This window comes from Tupaia chinensis, unplaced genomic scaffold, assembly GCF_000334495.1.
Source record: "Tupaia chinensis unplaced genomic scaffold, TupChi_1.0 Scaffold000104_1, whole genome shotgun sequence".
NCBI lineage: Eukaryota > Metazoa > Chordata > Mammalia > Scandentia > Tupaiidae > Tupaia > Tupaia belangeri.
The window spans coordinates 218,681-233,162 of NW_006159568.1; the positions used below are offsets into that span (position 1 = coordinate 218,681).

Genomic DNA, 14,482 nt, shown 5'->3' on the forward strand with positions numbered 1-14,482 from the left:
GGTGGTGGTTGTTTTGTTTGTGTATTTTTAAGCAAAGTCTCACTGCATTGCAATTCTCATGTCTTAGCTTCCTGAGTAGCTGGGACTCCAAGCACCTGTCACCTTGCCCAGGTCTTACAGGCAGGGCCTTGCTGTGTTGCTCATTCCAATGAGCTGTTCAAGATCCTCCTATCTCAGCCTCCCAAGCAGCTGGGACCATAAGCACGCTCTGCCGTACCCAGCTTACTTTTAGGGCAGGCAGGGAGTCAAACCCAGGCCTCTCATGTGGCCTCAGCCTACTGAGCAATGGAATCCAGCAGGTGCTACTATGGCGGGGCCTTCATCTGGAATTTTCGTAGACATTGAGGTCATACTGCTGAGCAGGACAGACTTGATCCCCATCACTTCAGAACTTCCATTCTAGGAGGAAGATAGGCAATAAGCAAGCAAATAATCTCACGATAGCAATACTAAGAGCTAATGGTTGAATATGGAGGGCCTACCTGATGCTGTTCAGAGCACTTATATACAGTAACTCATTTAATTCTCATAACTGCTCTACGCTGTAGGGACTATGGTTATCCCCATTTTATAGATAAGGAAACTGAAGCACGGAGAAGCCAAATGATTTGCCTGAAGGCTCTAAGCTAATAAGTAATAGGGCCAGGATTTAAACTAAGCTAGTCTGGCCCTTAAAATAAGGCTGTGGTAAGGAAACTAGGCAAGGACAAAAATAAACAAGGTGATGGGATAAGCAGTGGCTGTCTTGGGGCAATCAGGAAAGGCCTCTTGGAGGAGATGACAGTCAAGCCTGAAGGATGGGGAGGAGTCTGTTGGATGACGGGCATTCTGCGTGACTGGATGGGGCTAGCGAATGCAGACAAGCAGCTTGTGTTGGGCAGGAACCTGGCATGTCCTCGGAACAGAGAATGGGGCAGTGGGCAGAAGCATGGTGGTGAGAGTGAGAGTCACGAGGTGAGCAGGAGCCAGACACGCAGAGGTCCGATCTCACTCCATTTGCATTGGCTGAGGATCTTCCATGCGTCCAGGGCTGCATACATGGGGTGCTGCAGGAACAGCCCATGTTCTCAGCCAAGAGGGGTGGTGGGTGCAAGCCATGACAAAGGTGTGCTGAGGGAGGGGTGCAGGCCCAGGTGAGGGGCCCTCATTTCAGATGCGGGTCAAGGAGGCTTCCCAGGGCAGGAGCAATGGAGCTGGCTGCTGAGGGAGAAGAGGGCGTTGGACAGCTGGAGACGTGGAAGAGGGAGCTGCCGGCAGAGGAAACTGGGCGTGCAAAAGCGGGAGGTGGGAAAGTGTGTGGGCTTGGGGAGTGGTGAGTCACTTGCTGTGGCCGGAGCAGGCCGTGCTGCATGTGGGTGGATGCAGGGAGAGGAGGCCAGGGAAGGAGCTGAGCGTGCTGCGGTGCATGGCTAACTGGGACCTGGGAGTCTGCTGGGCTCAGTGTGCTGTGAGAGCTCCCTTCCAGCCCTCCAGGTGCTCAATGACTGCGAGACCTCAGGCAAGCACTTTCCTTTTCCTGGGCTAGCATATTCTTTCCTGAGCACGAAGCACACTGCCCACTTGCGAGAGCCAGGTACTGCTGCTCTGAGTCTCAGCACCCACCTATGTCCCTAATCAAGACTGTAGGACTGATTTCACGGTGCTGATGTGCGCCTGGTTCACAGGAAGCACTAATGAAATGTTCCTTGTTGCTAGCCTGCCCGTTCTCCTCCAAGGTGCGTCCTGCGTACTGAGCATTCCAGGTCTTTCCTGCAGTCCCACCTTGACTTACACTGTTCCATAGCCTGAAACTTCCCCTTCTCTCCAGTATATTGAGTGCTATGCATTGAGACCAGGCTTAAATGCCACCTCTTCCAGGAAGTCTTTCCTGGCTGCTACCACAGGACCACTAAAGTAGGGCCCCTAGAAATGATTTTTATCACTTTTCCCCCTGGTATATTTATCGCAGAGCATACATACAGCCCAGCTCCTCCTTCCCACCTACATGCCCCTCTCTTAGGGTTTTGCAGATGCTCGGGCATGGTTACAAATGTTTGTCTCTCCAGTGGTGCTGTGAGCTCTTTGAGGATAGAACCTGAGCCTGATTTACCCGTTTTTTATTGTTTTTGTTTGTTTGTTTTCTGTGCCCAATTCTTCACAGATTTTGTTAGTTGTCTGCCGAGTGATCAGAGGGAGGCGGGAAGGGATGGAGGGACAGAAGCATCTGCAGGTGGCCATTTTGCCCAGGCATGAGAGTTCTATGGGAGGTCCCCCACCCAGAGAGGACTCCGAGGAGCTTCCTGCTGGAAGTGGACCTTCATGTGGAGCTGCAGGAACAAGCACAGCTTGAGGACTACTGGCCCCAATGTGAGCAAGACAGGCCTCTGGCTAGAGGAGTGGACAGGACAGAACTAACTGGCCTATGAGATGGGGATTGCATTATTATTTGCTATTAGGTCACATATCACCCTAAAAGTTGGTAGCCAAAAACAGCAGTTTCATTTATCATTTGATTATTTCCGTGGGCTAGGAATGCAGACACCCAGAATGTCTGGTGCCTGCTCTGTGGGTTTTGGGAACTGCCTGTAAGATTTGAAGGCTGGAGCTGGTGTCATCTGACGGCTTGACTGGGGCCAGAGCACCTGCTTCCACGGTGAATCATTCATGTGGCTGCCAAGGTGGCTCCTTTCCATGTGGGTCTCTCCAGAGGCTGCTTGAGTGTCCTTATAACATGGCAGCTGGCTTTCCCCAAAGTGAGTCAGCTGAAAGACCAAGGCAGAGGTGGCAAGCTCTCTTGGGACCTAGCTTGACCACACAGAGGAGCTCTTCCTAAGTGTGAGAGAGGAGCACCAAGGTATAGCAGAAGGTTAAGGTCATGGGACCCTCTTGGAGGCTGGATCCATAGTGACTGATGTCTGGGAGAAAGGCAGGAGCTCATGTGCCCAGCAAGGGGGACTTGTCACCATCTTTCAGAACTCCTGCTCATCCTGCAATAGGTACCACTTCCTCTGTACTGGCTTCCCTGATCTTCCTTCACTCCCTTTCCTTCTGTGCCTCCCATCCCCAGTTCAAAGAGAAAATTAATTGTCCTCCCTTCTCTACACCATGCATTCTTAAACGGGGGGGGGATATCTCCCCAAAGGGGGTGGAAATTGGTTATTGGATAGAAGGCCAAAAAAATAAGGGTAGTCTTTTTATGTATAAAGCATAGATAGCTATACAGGCAGTCACATGCAGACACATGTACATCAGTGGTATTACCCTTTCATGAGGGGTGGGATTAGAAAAACTATTTACAAAGGCTTCTTAGGAGACTGGGAGTGGGAACAAGGCTGAGGAGCACAGTCTGGGTCACTGCTCTCTTGCTTACAGTATTCTGTTAGTAAATGGATTGCATGTTGTAGAAATGCCTTGGCCTCTATCCTGGTCTTCCCTTCTAGAGTGCCAGCTTCTGCGGGCAGGATTCCCCATTTCCTTCACCCCCTGGTTCCTGGTGCCAAGTGCAGGGCCTGTATCACAAGCCTAGCAAAAGGCAAAAGTTACTTTGTGCCTCTGAGTATTGAACTCACTGGGTGCGGAAGAGAGGATGGAGAACAGAGACTCCCACAGGGAGCTGACCGTGGGGAGATGGAGGGTGTGGAACAGGGACACCCAGTCGGCACCCCCACAGCGCCACTCTACATTCTGGACAGGTCCCTTGGGTGTGGTGGTAGAGGATGCATGTGCAGCGGCTGCTATTGTCCTGCATTTGTTACTAGACACTGAGAGCAGATCAAGGGATCAGCTGGACATGGAAGGGGGACACTGTGGGACTGGGAATGGTGCTCAACAGTTCGGGGGACCTGGAGGCAGAATCAAAGGATGAACCCAGGAGAGCCGGCTTCTCCCAGCCATGAGGAGCCAGGCAAGGGGAGTTTAAACCCAAAGACTTGGATCCAGATGTGGGAACAGCCTGGGAGCCTGGCTGTCTGCTTCCCTGCCACTCTCAGGAAACATGGCCCTGTGGGTTATGAATCAGACACTGTGGCCTTCCCAGCCCTGGTCACCCAGTTCAGAGAGGCCGAGCTTGTTTCCTGAGGTGGCAGAGGGGCGGAACGGCGAGCTGCTCAAGGGATTTGATGCATCCCTTAACTTATTCAAAACTGGGCTCTGAAACAGAGTTTCGCAAATGGGAAAATGCATGTAATTTGTATAATTGAAAAGGAGCTCTGACTGCCCTTTGGGGGAGCAACGCACGCCGGACAGAGCCGGCATGGAATGCGTAATCAGTTGTTTCTGTTGTTTGGTGCCACAAAAATAGGAATTCACACTCCAGAGGGGTGAAAATTCACCCTGGTGCTGAAGTCGGTTAAATTTAACTTTTGCCTTTTGCTGGGTTTCTTGATTCATGGATGCTGTGCGGAGAGACTAATATTGTTTCAGTCGTGATGTGAGTCACTTAGCCACGGGGAGCTCAGCCTCTATCGACATGTGAGGACCTTCAGCGAGTCCAGGGTCTGACATGTAGGGAAGAGTGGTCCTGTTCCCCTCCCCCCTGGGCAGACGCTGCCTGGGTGCTGGGCTCAAATCTGGGCTCAGATCCTCCTTCCTGGGAGGAACCACCAGGGCACAACCTGTGCAGGCATCGGGGTTTGGACCTGGGGGAACGGAGCACATTCAGGCTGAGCACTGGGGAGGAGGAGTCTCGGCCTCCAGAGCTGCATGGCTGTCTGAGAGATGGGAGATGTTGCAGGTTCTCTGTGACGGAAGTGGGGAGCAGTAGGAGCCATGCCTGGAGCTAGAGGGAAGCAGGGCTTCCATGCCCTGCCAGCAAGCCATGCCTCTAGAGGCCTCCAGCGTGGAGCAGCCTGCCTGGCTATGAAGCCATGAGTTCCCCGTTGCTCAGGGTTCCTTGAGTGGTCCGTTTTCAGCCAGCCCTGCTGACGAGGAGATTTATTACAACGTAGACACTGACCAGGTTGGCGGCTGGCTCCCTGGCGACCGGGAGAGTCACTTAGGGGGGCTGGGGCGCTGCTTCTGTGAACTCTGCAAATTCCAGGGCTCCACTCTGAGTACCTCTAGATTAGGGGATCTGTCAAATCTCTCAAGGACTGTGAAGGCCACTCATCAGATCCACTGCCATTCCAGTACCAGCCGCTCAGGTAACCGAGAGGCACTGTCTCCTGGAGACTTGCCAGGCCAGGTGATCTCTAAGGCCCACTCATCTCCTAGTTACCCGGGCTTGTTAACAAACGCTGCTAATCTGAAGAACCTCTTTTGGGAAAGAGGACGTGGAGGAGATCCCAGGGGAATGCTGCCGGCACAGACATCCCCGTATTGCCAGCTCAGAGCTACAGTTCTTGGTGTGGCTTGGGGGTGCTCTATCCTGGGGTTTTCCCCAGCCCACCTCCTGCTCCTACATGCTGCAGGCCATGCTGACTTTGTGGTCTCCCCATGTGACAGGACTGTGCTCAGGTCTCCCCATGGGGCAGGATGTAGTGGAGTTGGGGTGCCCCTTCTAGAAGGCCCCTTTCCCCATTCCCTTCCTTATGCTCCCTCACCTGCACACCCCTCTCAGGTATTTGTTCCACTGGGTCTGCCCCACCCTGGCCTGGGCACCTGAGATCAGAGCCTTGTCCCATTCAGTCCTGCATCCAGGGACCAGCAGGCCTGCCGCCCATGCTGAGCAGACCTGGAGAGTGCTCTGGACAGCTAGGGCCCGCCCACCAGGCCCTGGGCTCTTCCTCTAAGAGTAGAGGGCAGGTCATCAGAGCCTGCCAGGTCTGAAAGGACTCAAGGATCCGAAAGTGGCAGGCGCCGGTTGAAGGGACCTGAAGAGACCGATAGTCTTTTAGCTCAGCCTCGGCCTTATCTTTTGTCTCTGAACCTGCTGGCTTTTAATCTGTTTCTTCAGAATTACTTATTTATGTCTTGTGTATATGTGCATGTTTGTGTGTGTGTGTGAGAGAGAGAGAGAGAGAGAAAGAGAGGCATCCCCACAAGGTCTTCACGCCACAGTCCAGCCTGTTTCAGCCGACTCTGATCATTGGTATGTGTGTATCCTGTTTGGGAGGTTCCAGGACTCAAACCCAGGACCATCCCTTGAGGATCCAGCTGTATTACTGCTGTGCCACCACCTGGCACCCCCTTTGCAATTGTTTCCCGACCCCCTCAGAATCCTGTCCTCAAGAAATCTGAAAGTGGTTGGCTTTTTGACCCCACCTTGCACTTACGGAGGGCAAGACCTTCCTCCCCTAGTGTGTCCTTCTGAAAGCCTGCGGTCCAGGGCAGAGCAGGAGAATTTGGAGCTGGGTGGGGAAGATGGAGACAGGATAGCTTGAACAAGAGATAGGGCAGAGCCTGCAAAAGCGCACGAGATCCTGGTGGGAAGGAGCTTGACATCTTCAGGGGCCAAGACAAAACTTCCTTCTCCGGAGGGAGATGAGAGCTGCCTCAGCTTCCAGACAGAAATAGTCTAGCTGATGAAAATAAAGTCAGATTCCTGAAGGGATGAAGAGCTGCTCACAGGAAAACGCAAACACTGTTTCCTCAAGAATCGTATCCCACAGAGCCTGTCCTTTAAAAGGCAGGCGCAGCGGATTATGAATTGTAGATGCATTTCTCCTGGCACTGTCCCAAGCCTGCCCTCAATGGCCCACCTCGCCTCTGGCCTGCCTCGGCACTCCCTCAAAGGCCTTCCTGGAAGGGAAGGAACATTTCAGCCGGGGTATTGGGGCTGTCTCTGTGGAGAAGCTCCGGTGAGGGAGTGGAGACCGGGAGGACATTGAGATGGCAGAACGTTGACTGTCCATCGGTAGACATGTCAGCAGCTGAGACCCAGTATATTTCAGACTCGATTCCTGAAAACTCAAGCTCATGCTTGCTTTTGACAAGAAAACAAAAACAAAAATAAAAACAAAAACAAAAAACAGCAAAAGCCCTGAATCAGGCCCTTTGCTCTTTATTGAATTCCAGCATTGCTCGAAACTGGCAGTTGATGCCATTTTGCTTCATGGGAACAGAAGCGTTGAGCTCAGACTTGATTTTCTCCAGTGATTATTTTATTAAACTGTAGGTTGCCTGAAAAATCAAAAGACTGCTTTGTCTTTCTCTGTGGGTTGTAGATTCGAGGTAGATTTGCAGAAAGGCAGAGTTGGTAGGGCCTTAGCAATGACTGGGCCCAGTTTCCCCATTGTACAGACAGGGAAACCAAGGCCTAGAGAGTTCAGGACCTTGTCCACACTGTCACAGGGAGAGCAACAGGGAGTCTCATAGCTGACTTTCCACAGCTTTGCATTATATAAGGGAGCTTTAAAAAGTTCATGGAAAATGCATGTATTATGAGAAAACGCTGATGGATTTAAATAAAAATGTTTTTATGTTTACCCATTAAATTTCCTCCATGAATGAGATAGATCTAAAGAGAGAGAGAGGACCCCTCTTCAGGGTCTGGATGTCACAATCCACCCCACAGTACTCAAGGAGGTCTGATGACTTGAACTAGGGACCTTCCCACGTGAGACTGCCTCACAGACATTGCATTTTACCACTGTATCACTGGCCTTCTCAATTTTATTTTTTTATTTTTTTTGGAGAGATTTTCACTGTAGGGCGCGTGCGCTCGCCAGACAGACAGAGAGAGACATAGAGACAGAAAGCGAGAAATCACCCCCCAGGGGGGATGGTCACGCCACAATCCCTTCTCCTCCATTCTCCTCTCGGGATCTTGGGCATGCACGCACACACGCCCGGTGTGAGTTTTAAGCCACCGGGTCCGGGACACGAACCGCGGTCGACTACGTGGGAGTCCAGCGACATAGCCATTACGCTAACTGCTGGTTCCCTCAATTTTTTTTTTTTTGGAGACCTTTTTTTGCTATGGGGCCTCTGCATGTGTTCTCTGGAGAGAAACAGAGAAACAGAAAGCTAGAAATCACCCCCAAGAGGGTATGGCCATGCTGCAGTCCCTACTTTCCCATTCTCTTCTTAGGATTTTGGGCATGCACGTACATGCACCTAGTGTGAGTTTCAAGCCTCCAGGTCTGGTATGCAAACTGCAGTCTACCCTGTGGGGGGTCCAGTGCCTTAACCACGGTGCCACCTGCTGCCCCCCCCCAATGATTTTTATGCACCAAAATAAACTTCTACTTTAGTTCCATTTTTCCATAAACCTTATGAAGTCCCTTCATATGCCTGGTTTTATCTCTCTTATGCTCACTTTTCTTTTAAGTAAAATGGTAATACAAACCTGCCTTTTATGGTTCATGCGATTGTAAGATTCAATGAAGTTTGTTTGTTTGTTTGTTTGTTTTTTTCCCAAGTGAAAGCACTTTCATAAACTGTAAAGCAGTAGCTGCTATTACAATGACTAGGACTCCTCTGTTAGGAGCACACCTCTGATCACAGCTGTTGGAACTGAGAAATTGCCTCTTGCTCTGCATCCGCAACAAGATTGTTTACCCTGGCACTATAGGCCCTGAGACTGAGGGGCCGGGGCAGATGCTCACAGCACACCTGATATCTGCCTCTCAGCCCCCAGCAGTCAAAACCCACCAGGTTAAACTCTTACTACAAGCTTGCCCACATGGCTACTACACCCTTGCCATGCACAGAGTGTTCTGGAGTCTGCTCTGGGTTGGAAAGCATTGAGGGCCAGCAGCGTGATGAGGCACAGTTGGAAACTCTGTTGCTCTCTAAGAAAGAGAAGAGAGGCCAGCAGTCCAGAGCGGATTGGAGCCATTTCTTGGCCCTGGTCTCCAGAGGGGCCATTTAGTGCATCAATAATCTATGAGCTGCTTCCACCTTCTAGATTCATTAAAGAAGAGAAAAGAAAGAAAAGGGGAGGAGGAAAGCTGAATTAAGAGTATGCACTTTGACCAAGCAGAAGGGGTGGGAGAGACCCCAAAGGACTGAGGCCTTTGGGTGGTCCTAACCACCTGAGTCCTTGAATGCCCCGCTTTGAGCGGGCAGAATGTCAAGCATGAGACACAAGAAGACTGGTAGCCTTTGTTTGGGTACAATCAATAGGGAGGAAGGAGGAAGAGCTCTCACAGGGTTCTTATGACAAAGGAGTCTGGGAGTTGGCTTGAGGCAAGACCATTGGTGGCCATGGCAACAGAGGTGATTGTGGAAGTGCTCTTGTGACACAGGGCTGGGGCTGCCACAGGCAAAGGCCAGCAGGATGGAGAGGGGGCATGTGGAAGTCTCCATGGTGCTGCCTACCCCATCCCCTCATTTCCCCAAATCTTCCAGCTCCACCCAGCTAGAATTCCTTGGGCTCTTCTGTACTGGGCCCTTTTAAGACTCCAGCCTTCTCTCAAGCAGTCTCTCATGCCTGGCAGGGATCTCCTTTTCACCTTGAAGATCCAGTCTGACCTATCAGACCTGGCCTAAAACATGACTCCTTCTGTGAAACATCCCTGGTTTCTCCTGAGTTAGCCAGAAAGTGAGTTACAGGCTCCTCTGACCTCCAGGCCTGTTATGTGTACTGCGTCCCCTCTTCCAGTCCTGCTTCTCCACCACAGTGTCATAATTATCCCCATTTCACCATGGCAGTCTAAGGACAGTGGCCATGTCTGACTTAGTACCCCCCTAGGATTCAGGGCTCAAGGACCCAGTAACATGTGTGAGGGGTGGAGGAGCTCTGAGTGGCCTGAGGGATTTGCTGCACTTTGGGTTCAAATCCCCATTTGGAAACCACCCTTCCATTGACAGGGCAGGACTCATGGTCTCCACATCCAACCATCTCCATATCCATATCTGATTCTCTCTGTATCCCACCTTCTCTGCACTCAAGCCGCCTTGCGTGGATTCCCTTCAGCACCAATTTTCAGGGGGAGTGGGGTTCTGTTCTCACTCAGTGTTTCACTCACCGACTTGTGCTCATATTCATGCAATCTCTCACTCAACAAGTGCAGCACCTGCTGTATACTCTCTCAGACTAGTGCAAGTCTCCACCCAATACTGTCACTCCGAGAGAGATCTGGCAAAGAGGCAAACTGGTGCAGGTGCCAGAACAGAGACCTGGAGTTCAGAAGCTCTGGGTAACTGTCCCTCCAACGTCTCTCTCTGAAAGAGAACTAGGACAAATAGGCAGCTCCCTCAGAGCCTCACTGTGCTCATCTGTGCAATGGAGCTACCACGGCTGTCCTTCCTCTAGAGCGGCGAGGGCGTTGGCTAGGACGGGGAAGAGCAAGCACGTGGAAACGCTCTGCAGGCATAAGCCCATTACAGATGTAAGGGGGCGATGCTGTCACTACTGTCACTGCCCTGTTCAGAAAACTCATTGAAGATTTATAGGTCTCTGTTTGTCTCCAGACTCAGAATTGTGTGGATGAAATTAACTATCACAGACCATGAAGGTGGCTCAGAACAGTAAAATTAAAATAGAGAGCTTGCAGGAGAGACAAAATAAGCCCAAGGCAGTGTTAGAGGGCACAAAACACTTTTTCTGGTTGAGTTTTCACAGACACGGAAGCAGGTTGCTCTGAAGGGCACGACGTTATCAAATGCATGGTAGTTCCCCATGTGTTCTGGCCGAGGACCCGTCCTGTATCTTATCCTGCTGATCGGGTGAGAGATTCAATTTAAGGTCCTGACCCCCATTTTTAATTCAAGACCATGCTATCTAAAGTAATATCAGTTCCCAGCGTGTAACTCCCTGGCCTCACTGTTTATGCGTCTTTCACTGCCAGCCACCTCAACCCCTTTCTGGAAATATGCGGGGTGTAAATAATTCATTCTAAATAAATAAATCACTCACACTACTTACGGCACAGCTGATGCTGCTAGTAATGGGCACACCACAGATTACATTGTGTTGAGTCTAAATTACGGGTTGAGTCTGGAAAGATCTGGAGAGAGAATTAGAAAACGAACTCCCTTCAAGGGGACAAACATGTAAAACAGGGATAATACCAACCAAATAGGGTTGCTGTGAGGGGCAGAAATTATGAATTGTGGAACACAGGCTGTGCACCCAGTAGGCACTCGATGTTAGGCTTAAGACATTATTACTGTAATTCATGGTGAAGGTCACGAATGTCTTGAGGGAAATCGACTGTGATGGATTTGCCTTATTACGGTGGTTCTGAAGCTTTGGAGGGTATCAAGATGACATGGGCTGAGCTGGCCCCATAGCCTAGTGGCTAAGGGAGTCAGATCCCACATTGGCTGACTGTGTGGTTCAAATCCTGGCCCTGACAGCTTGACTATCACTCCGTGCTCATGCTTGGCCATGCCTAAAATTCCTCCAGAATGGAGAAGGGATTGCAGCATGTCCATGCCCTTTTGGGGGTGCTTGCTCCCTCTCTGTCTCTGTTTCTCTCTAGTGCACTAGGCCCTCTAGCAAATCCAAGAAGAGCAAGCGAGAGAGCAACTTGGTAAAATACAGAGGCCTAGAGGCTTGAGGTAACCAGCCATCCCTGTTTACCTAGGTCTGAAAATTCTCAGGGAAGTACGTTTCAATATTAAAAGAAGGGATGTTGGGACCAGCAGGTGGCATAATGGTTACATCACTGGAATTACCTGGGATCTGCTTGTCTGCTCCTGGGGGAAGGGCTTTGAGGGGTGTCCAGACTCTGGAGTTGGCCTAAGGGAAGCACCTGCTGACTCAGGCTCCGGGCCCCCTCTCAGAATGTCAGTACAGTCAGTGTTTCCCCAGTTCAGGACGTCCCTGCATCACAGACCATAAGGACTCTAGTCAAGTTGAGTGGCAAGTGTGTCCTGACATGCTGACCTCTTTCAGTTGGCAAGACCCCCAGCCCCTGTGGCTAGGAAAACACAGAGAGGACCTGTGGCTCCAAACGTGGGACAGGGAAAGGGCACTTGCCCTCACTGGTGTCTGAGCATCTCGTCCTTACCCGGTCCTGCTTTTCTGCTCTGCTTTCTCATACCCAGGATTGTCGGAGGTGTGAGGCAGGGCCCAAGAAGGTGCTCAGGGTGCTGCTGGGTGGGTGCTCTAGGGACAAAAGCACAGGGATGGTATGGCAGCATGACCCCATCTGCGTTCTGTTGGGCAGGGCGGTGGTGTGCTCATTTGTATAGATGAGCAACGGCAGCCCAGAGCGGCTGGCACACTGACAATTCCGGGGCACTGCTTGAGCATGGGTCAGATGGGGGTTGGAGGATTCACATCCAGGCTCTGGTCCTGGGTAGCTGGTGACCCTGGGTGGGCTCCTTGGCCTCTCCTAACCTCAGTTCCTCACCTGTGACTTCATGGTGGCATTGTACTAACCTGAGATGACACTGCCCACAGTTTCTGCACGATGCATTACACCCCTGGTGGCCTCCTGGTCTACCTTCCCAGACAGAGACAAAGCATCAGCTATGTGGGATCTGGGATCTGGCATCAGCTGTATGGCCTCAGGGGCATTCCTTGCTCCCTGTGGGATCTCCTACTGCAAAGGCAAGGTAGGGCCCATTACTAGACCTTGATGATGTCATGTCACTAACCCCTATGGCCTAGAGCCATCACTGCCTGCCTTACACCTGCCATCTTTCCTCTTGGGCCACCACACCTGATTCCCCCTGGTGCATAGGGCCTGGTTTCCGCTCTGTTCATAGATGGTGTAAGAATGTCCAAGCAGGTGGTCAGTGGTCACTTCCGCTTTGACATGTAACTCCATGTGAAATAGGTGCCAGCCTCACGGCAGTGCCAAGTCCTCACTTCCATCTCCACCAGAGCTCTCCAGGTAGAGAACAGCTTCTTCACCAGAAAGTGAGGCCCACAGAGATGAGACAGCTGTGTGGCAGATGGGTGGCGCCAGTATTTCCATTAGGCTCCTCCTCTAGCCCTTCCCCTTCATATTTGTGGGTAGAACCTGCTCTCTGCAGCTCTGGAGCTTTGCCCTCACTGTCCCCACTGCTGGATGCCCTCTCTGCCCCTCCTCCTCAATTGACTGAGTCCTCTCTATTTTCTGAATTTTGGTTTAAGTGTTACCTCGTCCTCCAAGAAGCCTTCCCAGTCTTTCTCAACCCTGGTCCCCAGTGGGAGGACATACCCACCCCTTTGCATTTCCCTTACCTCCATTTTGCCCTTTCTTCAATATATTACAATCCCAGATTTTAGGGTCCCCCACCACAGTTTCTGAGCCTTAGCTGCACCCCAAAAGCCTTCCATGGAAGGGACCCAGCACCGAGAAGGTGCTCAAAAGTCCTATATGGGCTCACCTGGATGGCCTGTTACAAAACCAACTTGTACTCCTGTGGATCTGCATTTTTGTGACCTTTGCCATGGGCCAGGCATGGTTCTGAACACTGGCTGTGAGGAGAATGTTACTTTCTCCCCATTTCATAGGTGAAGAAACTGAAGCACAACAAAGACTGGGTGTCTTGCCAAGAGATTGCCAGCCTTAAGTGCATCCAGAGCCCCTGCTTGTAACCACAAGGTTACAGTGCCCGCCACACAGTCTCATCGAACCCTCAGGGCAGAACTGGAGGCAAGGAAGGGTAGGCAACGTCCTGGTTAGGCTTGTTTTTAGAGTGAGGAAATAGGATTCCAAGGAGACTTGCTTGCTTCCTGCTGTGAGCAGACGTAAGAGGGAGGTCTCGCAAAGGAAAGAGAGGAGGGGGCTCTTCAGGTCCACAGAGATTCCAGACCTAGTGTCTCTGCGGCCCCTCCTCAGGCTGCCAACAGAGGCCCCAGGCCTGCATGTGCATCTAGACACAGGAGACATTCTCCCTGTAAATCATTCATGACCCATGTGCACCCGTGCGTGCACACACACACACACACACACACACTGCTTTTAAACTTATTAGTCATTCAGTAACTTGTTGTTTATAAAAAATAGATGATTTCTTTGAGCTCAGAAAATAGATGGACTGGTTGTTGGTGAAAATCGATAACTATGCTAAGTATTTTCAAGCACATAGTACTTAGGGGTCTACTCTGGGTGGTTTTATAATGAATGAGTTGATTTTTTTTAGTACATAGCCTACATTAGTTTTAAATTATACAGAAGTCTTTGGCTTTGAATCTGTTTACTAAGGTGATTACATTATTTATTATTTCTATGATGTAGAGATTGAGCCTTATATACTGGGAAGGCCTCAACTTGAGAAAAACAATCCAAGGTTGGACAACTATTTAGGCGTCATGCTCTAATACTGCTGTCAACATAATTTTCTCCATTTCTTCTTGCAAGTTCCCACACAAGCTAATCCATGGCACTGTCTGGGCCACTTCTCAGGGGGCGCATCGGGTTTGCCTATGTCAGGCCTCCCTTCCCATCTCGGGTATCTTCTGAAACTGCAGGCATGTTCCTGGAGTGATGGATACATGGAACCTCATTCTGGCAATAGTGGCAAACTTGCCCAACCCTGAGCTGAAGCATCATCTTTTTGAGAAACCTCCCCAGCACAGGCCTCCGACAGACACACCTGGGAACTCCCTCTGCCTTGCAGCATCATAGGCATTACTTCCATATTCAGCATCAGCCTCATCTGAGGGTTGTCAGTTTCTCCTTAGGGAGGGGACAGGGTCTGTTTTCTTTGGAGTTGGGACCCTAGAGCCCGGCATATG

General features: G+C 50.9%; 1 protein-coding gene across 1 annotated transcript in view; it reads left to right on the forward strand.

The window, feature by feature from the left end:
- GABBR2 (gamma-aminobutyric acid type B receptor subunit 2) overlaps window positions 1-14,482 on the forward strand; it is a 414,026-nt gene that overhangs the window by 137,273 nt on the left and 262,271 nt on the right. The window lies entirely within an intron of this gene.